Below are 10,096 nucleotides of genomic sequence, written 5' to 3' on the forward strand. Positions count from 1 at the left end.
TTTGGAAGCACATAAAAATTTAATTTTTAGAAGGTCCCAATCATCTGGCTTCTCTTCTGCTGTTGGTGCATTTTGAATTATGCTTGATAGTCTATTTATACCATATATTAGGGCCCTTAAATTTGACCCTAAATTTTCCTTGAGGAGCAGTTCACTACTCTTGGAGTGACCTTCCCCTTTCCATCTAGCTAATTTATATGTGGGTTTTAAGACATCATCACCTCTTTAAGAAAACCATCCTGGACTCTTGGGTCCTAGTGCTTTTATTAAACAGAACTCATCTCTGTATATTACAATGTTTACTTCTTATTAAAATTTTAATTCTAATATCTAATGTTTACTGCATGTTACTTGGCTGTAGGTACTATGACTGTGCTAAATACATTACCTAGATCATCTTAATTAATTCCCAAAACAATAAAGCTGTACTATTATTATTTCTATTATATAGATGGTAAAACCAACTTAGAGGAAATAACTTCTACAAAATCATAGTTAATATAGTTGGGATCTGGAATCAAGACCATCTGATTATACTCCTCTTGTGTTATTAACCTTTGTAACTTCAGCACCTACATGGTACCTAGCATGTAGAAAATATCCAGACCTAGCTGTGGTAGTTATGTTTGTGCATCAACTTGGCTGGGCATGGTTGAGTGGCTGGGCAGCTAGTGGTAGTTATTCCCCATGATAACACTGGCAATCAACTCCATGGTGGGATCTACCACAAGCAGCTGAGTACCTGCTTTGGGTATGTGGTCTGCTTCCTGTATATAAGAAGCAGCTTTGGAAATGGTCTCTAGCTTATGGCATGCTTGGACCCTGCATGTAGCTGTGTTGTTATTCAGCAGCCTGTCATGCTCTGCTGACCTTGGGAATGAACTTGAATTAATGGCCTGCCGTGTGGTTTGGTAATATTGGGACTGTGCCTTTTTACTTGTCAACCTTGGGTTGGTCAGCCTTAGCAGCCAGCAGCTGTCTGAGTGAAGAAACACCTCTAGCTCCAGTGGGCCGGGAGCAGGAAGCAGAGCTGGACCTCAAGGTTGAGGGCTTTCACCCAGCCCCTAGAGCCTGGCACTTTGAACTTGGACTTAAAGCCTCCAAACTGTAAGAGAATAAACTCTTGTTTGTTAAGGCCATCCCATTTGTGGTATATTCCTGTCAGAGTGGCACCAGGTAACCACAACACTAGCATAGTGTCTAGTTCATGTTTTTGTTTTTAGTAATTGCTTGTCTTCATCTTATAGAATAAGCTTGGTGAAAGGATACAAATCAAGAAGCACACACCTTTCCTGATTTTAAACCACACGGTATCCCCTTATTATGTTCAAATGACTGCCTCTTTGTTTACATACAAGTTCTGCATGAGCAAAATTAAGTGTTCTCAAATATCCATTCTTTGTAGTGTTATCCATGATTTGTTATGATCCACACAATCATATGTCTTTGCAGTCAATAAAACACACGTAAACACCTTTCTAGTATTCTATGCATTTAGCCAAGATCTAACTGACATTAGCAATGATATCCCTTGTTCCATAACCTCTTTGGAATCTGGTTTGAATTTCTTGCAGTTCCTTGTCAATGTACTGCTGCAAATGTTTTTGAATTATCTTCAGCAAAATTTTTCTTGTGTGTGATATTAATGATATTGTTCAATAATTTCTACATTCTATTGGATCACCTTTCTTTGGAATGGGCGCAAATATGGATCTCTTCCTGTTGGTTGGCCAGGCAGCTGTCTTCAAATTTCTTGGCATAGACAAGTAAGCACTTCCAATGTTGCATGTGTTTGTTGAAACATCTCAATGGGTATTCCGTCACTTCCTGGAGCCTTGTTTTTCTCCAGTGCCTTCAGTGCAACTTGGACTTCTTTCTTCAATACCATTGGTTCTTGATCATATGCTATCTCCTGAAATGGTTGAATAGCAGCCATTTCTTTTTTGTACCATGATATTGTGTATTCCTTCCATTTCCTTTTGATCCTTCTTGCATCATTCAATACATTCAATATTTTGCCCATGTTATGTTATGTTATGTGCCGTAGAGTCAGACCCAACTCAAAGTGACCCCTCCTTGGGTTTCCGAGGCAGTATCACTATGGAAGTAGATTGCCCAATCTTCCTTCCGAGGAGTGGCTAGTGGGGTTTGAACGCCAGCCTTCTGGTTAGCAGTCAAAAGTGTCTTAGCCACTAGAATACTTCAATATTGCAACACAAGGCTTGAATTTTTCCTTCAGTTCTTTCTGCTTGAGAAATGCCAAGTGTTTTCTTCCCTTTTGTTTTTCTAACTCCAGATCACACATTTCATTATAATACTTGGCTTTGTCTTCTCGAGCCTCCATTTCATTCATCGTTTCTTCTGTTTGCTTTAGCTACTCTATACTCCAAAGTAAGTTTCAGAATCCCTTCTGACATCATTTTGGTCTTTCCTGTCTTTTTCTTAGTAGCAAGGATGGTAAAACTTTCTCTCGAATACTTGGGACATGCTATCAGATGGGACCAATCCCTGGAGAAGGACATCATGCTTGGTAAAGTAGAGAGTCAATGAACAAGAGGAAGATGAGATAAATTGACACAGTGGCTGCAACAATAGGCTCAAACATAACAATCATTGTGAGAATGATTCAGGACAGAGCAGTGGTTCATTCTATTGTATATGTGGTCACTATGAGTTAGAACCAACTTGATGGTACCTAACTACAAGAACCTTATAAAATAACATATATTGAATAGGTTGAAAGATATATTACTAGCACTACTGGCATTTGATATAATTTTCATTAACATAAAGAGGAAAATGGAGGTCTTTACGGAGTTTAAAACAAGAAACAACAACAAAAACCCTGGACCAGTAACCACAGAGAAGTGTGAAACTAAGATTTGACCTTAAATTTGCTAAATTTGTTTTTCATCTCAGGAAAGGCAAGAGAATGTTTTTCCATTTTATGCATGGCAGAGATAGGTCCTTACATCTTTCTTACTTTTAGCATCATATATATTATATATAGGAGCTCTGGTAGCATAGTGGCTAAAGCTCTTGACTGCTAACCAGAAGACTGGCGGTTCAAACCCACCAGCCACTCCTCAGAAGGAAGGTTGGGCAATCCAACTTCCATAGTGATACTGCCTCGGAAACCCAAGGAGGGGTCGCTATGAGTCGGGGCCAACTCAATGGCAAACAACAACAACAACAACAACAACATATTATATATAACTTCATCCTGACTTGACAAGCATCTAAGGATGAAAGTAATAGTAAACATGCCAAGTGCCTAGTTTAATACTCCTTTAACAATTCCTCCTGCCCCTTTCAAGGTAGATTTATTGTTGTTAAGTGCCATCCAGTTGACATTTGTGTCATAGCAACCCCATATGACGGAGCAGAACTGCCCCCTAGGCAGAAATCTTTATGGGAACAGATAGCCAGGTGTTCTTCCTGCGAAGCCACTAGGTGGGTTCAAACCATCAACTTTTTTAATAGCATCCAAGTGCTTAACCACTGTGTCATCAGTGCTCCAAGGTGGTTTTACCACCCCCATTTTACATCTTTGAAAACAAAGACTCAGGAAGGTAGAGTGATTCAATCAAGTTTGCGTAGCCAATATGTGAAAGATGTCGGATTTGAATTCAGGTCTGCCCAACTCCAAACCCTTTGTTTGGCCCATGGTCCTACCCTGCTGTTCTGCCCTCTCTGTTCTTGACAAGACTGGCTTGCCCCCAGGGATCTGGTAAGCTTTTAATGGACATTAATGTTCTTGAACATCTTCAATTGCTGGTGCAATGGCTCCCCTGGGGGAAGGAGCTTACTCTTCACCAGCTCCTGTACCCTTCAATTAGGTAATTAGCACGTAGCTCCCTGGGGAGCCAGGTGAAAATGCTGTGGTGGAATCTTGAGCAGACATGGAGCTGCTGCTTTCTGAAATAGCAATCTTTCAAAGGTTTGTCCAAGTGTATTAAACAAGAAAGAGCTAAGAAAGTTTCATAAGTTCATTAGGACAGAAAGCAGATTAGTTATTGCCAGGTGTTGAGGAGTGAGGGAACGAAGACTGGCTGCTTAATGAGTATGGGGTTTCCTTTGAGATGATGAAAATGATCTGGAATTAGACAGTAGTGATGGTTGCACAACAATGTGGATTAATAAATGCCACTGATTTGTACATTTTTAAATAGTAAACTCCAGGTTATATGAATTTTACCACAATAACAAATAGTGTTTGCATAGAAACTTGGGCCAGAATTTGCAAACAGGTGCAGTTCTTTGTCAAAGATGGTTTCTTAAAGCAACTTTGGTAGTAAAAAAAGTCAAAAATATGGCTCAGTCCAAATGCTGTTGAGGTTTTCTTAATCTCTTCACTCCTGCCTAGAGACCTACCTCTTCCCTGAGTAAGGGAGGTAGTAGCATGGTGTGGTAGAAAAAGCTCAGGATTTGGAATAACGTGGACCTGCATCCGAATCTCAGCTTTCTATTTACTCACTGTGCTGTATGAGGGAGTTTACTTAACCTATCCCTGAGCCTTGGCTTGCTCATCTACAAAATGCTCTTGATAAATGATTAGAATTATTATCTATAATGAATCTGGTATGTAGAAAGTAATCAGTAAATGGTAACTATTCTTCTTCCTATTAAACAAGGAAGAAATGCAATGGCTAGGAGAAGAGAGATAGAGATAAAGGAAAGGCTTTGGAACAGAAAATATTTTGTAACTCATTAAGTTGAGAGTAATAGTATCAATACCCATAGTTCTGATATATAGATATCAGGCAATACATTGAGATACACAAATTCTCTTTCCTTTCCCTATCACCTTTATTCCTCATTAGATGCCATTTATAGTCAGACTAGGCTTTTATCCCCATTTCTCAGATGAGAGGCAGGTCAAATTAATGACTACCAATCATACAAGAAATGGCAGAATTAAAATGAGACCTTGTTTGCTGCTTTCTGTAGTCAGAGTTTTAGTCAGAGTTGTAGTCAAAGCTGTTGAAATTGTTCATAAAAATGCTATTTAAAAAAAAAAAAAAAAAATTACCATGTTACATGGCAGGAATCTGTTTCCATGAAGGTGCCAAAAGATTCTATGGGTGAAGCAAACACTGCCCTTGATCCTCTCAAAAGTAGCATAATATCAGAGTAAAGATTTTAGCTTTGGTAACAGAAAACCTGGGTTCTAGTCCTGGGTTGTCCATTAACACAGCCTCATTCCTGAGGCCTCCAAGAAGACAAGGTTAAGTATAATCACGTCATTCTCTCTCTCATTCATTCATTCATTCAGCAATTTGGTAACGAATAGGCTTTCTGTTAGGTTCCAGGAATAAATATAACAATGAGAAAATCAGATTTTTTTTTTCTTTCCCTTGTGGAACTCACATTCTAGTAGAGGAGGCAAACAAACAAGAAAAAGAAGTGCTAGGGCTGAAGAGGTTTCAGAGGATCTAGGAACGGAAAGAATACGTGGCTGGAGCTTACTGAGTAAAATGAAGAGCAGCCTGAACTGAGGTTGGAGAGGGGTAAGGCCCAGATCCTTCAGAGCCTACACCCCCCACACACACACACACACTCACACACTCACTGCTGTCAAGTCTACCCAAGTCATAGTGACTCCTCCTTGGGTTTCTGAGAAGGTATCTCTACAAAAGCAGATTGCCCAATATTCCTTCTGAGGAGTGGCTGGTGGATTTGAACCTCCAGCCTTCTGGTTGGCAGTCAAATACCTTAGGCACTAAGCCACCAGAGCTCCTATAGACCTCAGGAAGTAGTTTGGACTTTAACTGCAGTAGAAACCCATTGAAAGATTTCCTAAACAAAGGAACTACATAATCCTTTTTGCATTTTAACAATGCAGATCACACTACTGTGTGGAGAATGGATCAGAGTGGAAGACCAGGAGCCCAATTAAGAGACTATAGCAGTGATTCTAGAGAGTTGATAGTGGCTTTGAATAGGAGCATTGACAATGAAGACAGAAGTATGTGGCCAGATTGATGATATATTTTGGAGGTAGGCTTTAAAGTACTAGCTGGCATCTGTATGGAGGGAATGGGCATGGAGAAATCAAGGATGATCACTATAATTTTTGCAAGGCCACTTGGAGCTGGAAAAGACTGGGGTGAGGATAGGCGGATGACTAATTCTATTTTGGACATTTAAGGCACAAATGAAGGACAGAAAGACAATGAGGGATAGGGGAATCAATAGTGATACATAGGTTTTAAGACATCACATAAGATTCTGTTGTTGTTTTTGTTATTTGCCATCGAGTTGGCCCTGACTCATAGTGACCCCACCTTGGGTTTCCGAGGCAGTATCACTACGGAAGTAGGAATGCCCAACCTAAGGTTCTAGAATGACTATTAATTTACTGAGTAGTTATGAGTAAGTTCTTTTCTCTCTCTAGGTCCCAGCTTCTCCAGCCATAATATTAATCTGTTGGACTAGATAATATCTGATACTTGCCCTAGCTTTGACATTGCATGATTCTAATGACAGGTTTACTTGTCAGTCAAGAGTCTATCTAAATTAGTATAAATCTGCTTATGTGTGAAATTTCTCACTTCCTGTAAGTAAGAGATTGTCTATTGTATAAATACCACTCTGTCTAATTTTTCCTAAAGAAACTTTTGAAGTCTTCATGGGCACCTTTAAATGAATTCTGCCAGAATTAGGTGACCCTTCTGTAGAACTGTAAACCAGACATTAGATTCTGGTGCCTGTTTGTTATCTCCCTGCTTTCTGAGTACCATCTCCACTCCTATTTGCTTGGATATTAGCTTAGTGGTTCACAAACTTTGCTTCATATTGGAACCACCTGAGGATCTTTAAAAACTGCAGATTCCTAGGTCCCAATTCACAATGAATTGTAACCTGGGAATTTTAGAGTTCTAAAAGGTCCCAAGGTGATTGTAATGTGCAGCAAAGTTTGGAAACCACTGTGTAAGGTGACAATTGATAAGTGACAAGCAAATAGGGAAAGTATTTAAGCAGTTATTCTTCTCTCAGCACTTTAGAAGTTCCTCAAAGCCCTAATAAATCAAAGGATGAGACCTGGGATGTTGGAGTGGTAGGGCAAGGAAGGTGTTAATATTGAGAAGAAAGCCAGCCTTGTGCTTTGTCCGATAACAGTCAACTATACAACAAGTCTACTTTTCTGCCATTTTATCTCTTATCTCCATTTAATAGATTTTAGATTGTGATCTTATCTATTTTGTCAGAATTTTGCTATATTAGTCAACAAATACTCTATACAGAGTTCATCACTCCCTGTCTTACAGCCACAGCAAATATTACAAATCAGCCACAGGGTGGTTCATGCTGGGTCTGAATGTGACCCAGCAGAGGCTTAACCAATAAGCAAGGTGAAACACATGCAAAACTGTTCACTACAGATTAGTAAGTAAGCACAAATAGGCCCATGCTTACCTTGTTTATTGTGTACTCTGTCCTTGTTAGGAACTGTAAGCTTGAAAAAAGGCTTTGATTCTGTAGGAAGGTGCTGTGGGGTTGAAAGAGAGACAAGTGCCAGGCATACCAAGAACAGAATCTTTGATGTGGAATTGATGTTATGTCTTTGAGGTGGAATCTTTGATGGGAAATTGTTCACTACACATTAGTAAATAAGCACAAGTAAGCCCATGCTTACCTTGTTTTTTGGCTAATCTGGCATTGCTGCTTCTGAATGGTCAATAGAATCCTACGGAGCAGTTCTACTTGGCACACATAGAGTCACTATGAGTCAGAATTGACTTGATGGCAATCAGCAAAAACCAATACACACGCACACACTTTAGTGTATATATACACCCTCATTTATCAGCATGGTTAGGTCCTAAAGACCAGGTCATTATGTGAAACTTGGTGTTATGAAAAAATGGAAGATGACCACATGAGATCAAATAATGGAGGAGGACCATATCATTATATAATTGCCACATCATATCATTACATAACTGCCAAGTTGCATTGTTGTATAACTGCCAGATCACTGAGAATCATGGCCCAGCCAAGTTGACACATAACTTTAACAGCCACAGCCAGCATTACTCTAGCCTTATACCTTGGCATTCATTACTTCTACTCATGCATTGTTAATGTGAAAAATAGTCAGATAGTAGATTTTTTATTATTGTAAAAGCAAAGGTCTACCCCTTATCTGTCATTTTGTCATACTGTGCTGGCTTGCTTGTTACTATTAGGCTGGAGGCTTATGTCAATGGTATTTTAAATGCCAGCAGGATCACCCATGGTGGACAGGTGTCAGCAGAGCTTCCAGACTAAGACAGACTGAGAAGAAAGAAAGGGCCATCCACCTCTCAAAGAATCGAACAGTGAAAACTATGAATAGCAGTGAAACACTGTTTGATATATTACTGGAAAACTTTATGAATAGCCCTGAAACATAGTCTGATATAGTGCCGGAAAATGAGCTCTTCAGGTCAGAAGGCACTCAAAATATGACTAGGGAAGAGCTACCTCCTCAAAGTAGAGTCAACTGTCATGACATGGATGGAGGAAAGCTTTTGAGACCTCCATTTGCTGACAGGACATGACTCAAAACACCCGCGAGCATCTAAATTTTGTATCCATTCCAAAGAAAGTTGATCCAACAGAATGTGGAAATTATCAGACAATATCATTAACTTCACATGCAATTAAAATTTTGCTGAAGATAATTCAAAAATGGTTGTAGTAGTATATTGACAGGAAACTTTCAGAAATGCAAGCTGGATCCAGAACAGGATATAGAAGAGGGATATCATTGCTGATGTCAAATAGATCTTGGCTGAAAGCAAAAACTATCTGAAAGATGTTTACTTGTGTTTTATTGACTATGCAAAACATTTAAGTGTGTGGATCATAGCATATCATGGATAACATTGAGAAGAATGGGAACTCCAGAGCACTCAATTTTGCTCATGAGGAATCTGTACATAGACTAGGAAACTGTCATTTGAACAGAACAAGGGGATACTGCATGGTTTAAAATCAGGAAGGGAGTGCATCAGGGTTAAATCTTTTTACCATACTTATTCAATGTGTATGCTAAGCAAATAATCTGAGAAGCTAGACTATATGAAGAAGAATGTGGCATCAGAATTGGAGGAAGGTTCATCAACAACCTGTGATATACAGATGACACAACCTAGTTTGCCAAAAGTAAAGATGACTTGAAGCATTTACTGGTGAAGGTTAAAGACTACAATCTGCAGTATGGATTACACTTGAACATAAAAAAAACAAAAACTACTCACAACTGGACCAATAAGTAGCATCACAACCAATGAAGAAAAGATTGAAGTTGTCAAAGATTTCATATTACTTGTGTCTGCAATCAACACCCATGGAAGCAGCAGTCAAGAAACCAGACGTATCACACTGGGCAGATCTGCTGCAAAAGATCTCTTTAAAGTACTGAAGAGCAAAGATACCTCTTTGAAGACTAAGGTGCACCTAACCCAAGCTATGGTATTTTCAGTCATATCTCATATGCATGTGAAACTGGATAATGAATAAGGAAGACTGAAGAAGAGTTGATACTTTTGGGTTGTGGTGTTGGTGAATACTGAAAGTACCATGAACTGCCAGAAAAATGAACAAATCTGTCCTGGAAAAAGCACAGCTGGCATGTTCCTTGGAAGCAAAAATGGCCAGACTTTGTCTCATCTACTTTGGCCATGTTGTCAGAAGAGACCATTCCCTGGAGAAGGATATCATACTTAGTAAAATGGAGGGTCAGTGAAAAAGGGTAAGACCCTCAAGGAGATGAATTGACACAGTGGCTGCAGGGATGGGCTCAGATACAGCAAGGATTGTAAGGCTGGCACATAGCCTATCATCGTTTCCTGTGCATAGGGTCACTATGAGTCAGAGCCAATTCTGTGGGACCTAACAACAACAACAACAAATGCAAATGTCAGATAATGAGATAGTCATTATTTGAAGAGGAGGTATATGTATGTTTGTATGGATATATAAACCAAAAATAAAATAAAATAAAATAAACTCACTACCTCTGGTAGCATAGTGGCTAAGGCACTTGACTGCTAACCAGAAGGCTGGCGGTTCAAACCCACCAGCCACTCCTTGGAAGGAAGGTTGG

Source organism: Orycteropus afer, unplaced genomic scaffold (assembly GCF_000298275.1).
Source record: "Orycteropus afer afer isolate SDZICR_OR568_19922 unplaced genomic scaffold, OryAfe1.0 scaffold00110, whole genome shotgun sequence".
Classification (NCBI taxonomy): Eukaryota; Metazoa; Chordata; class Mammalia; order Tubulidentata; family Orycteropodidae; genus Orycteropus; species Orycteropus afer.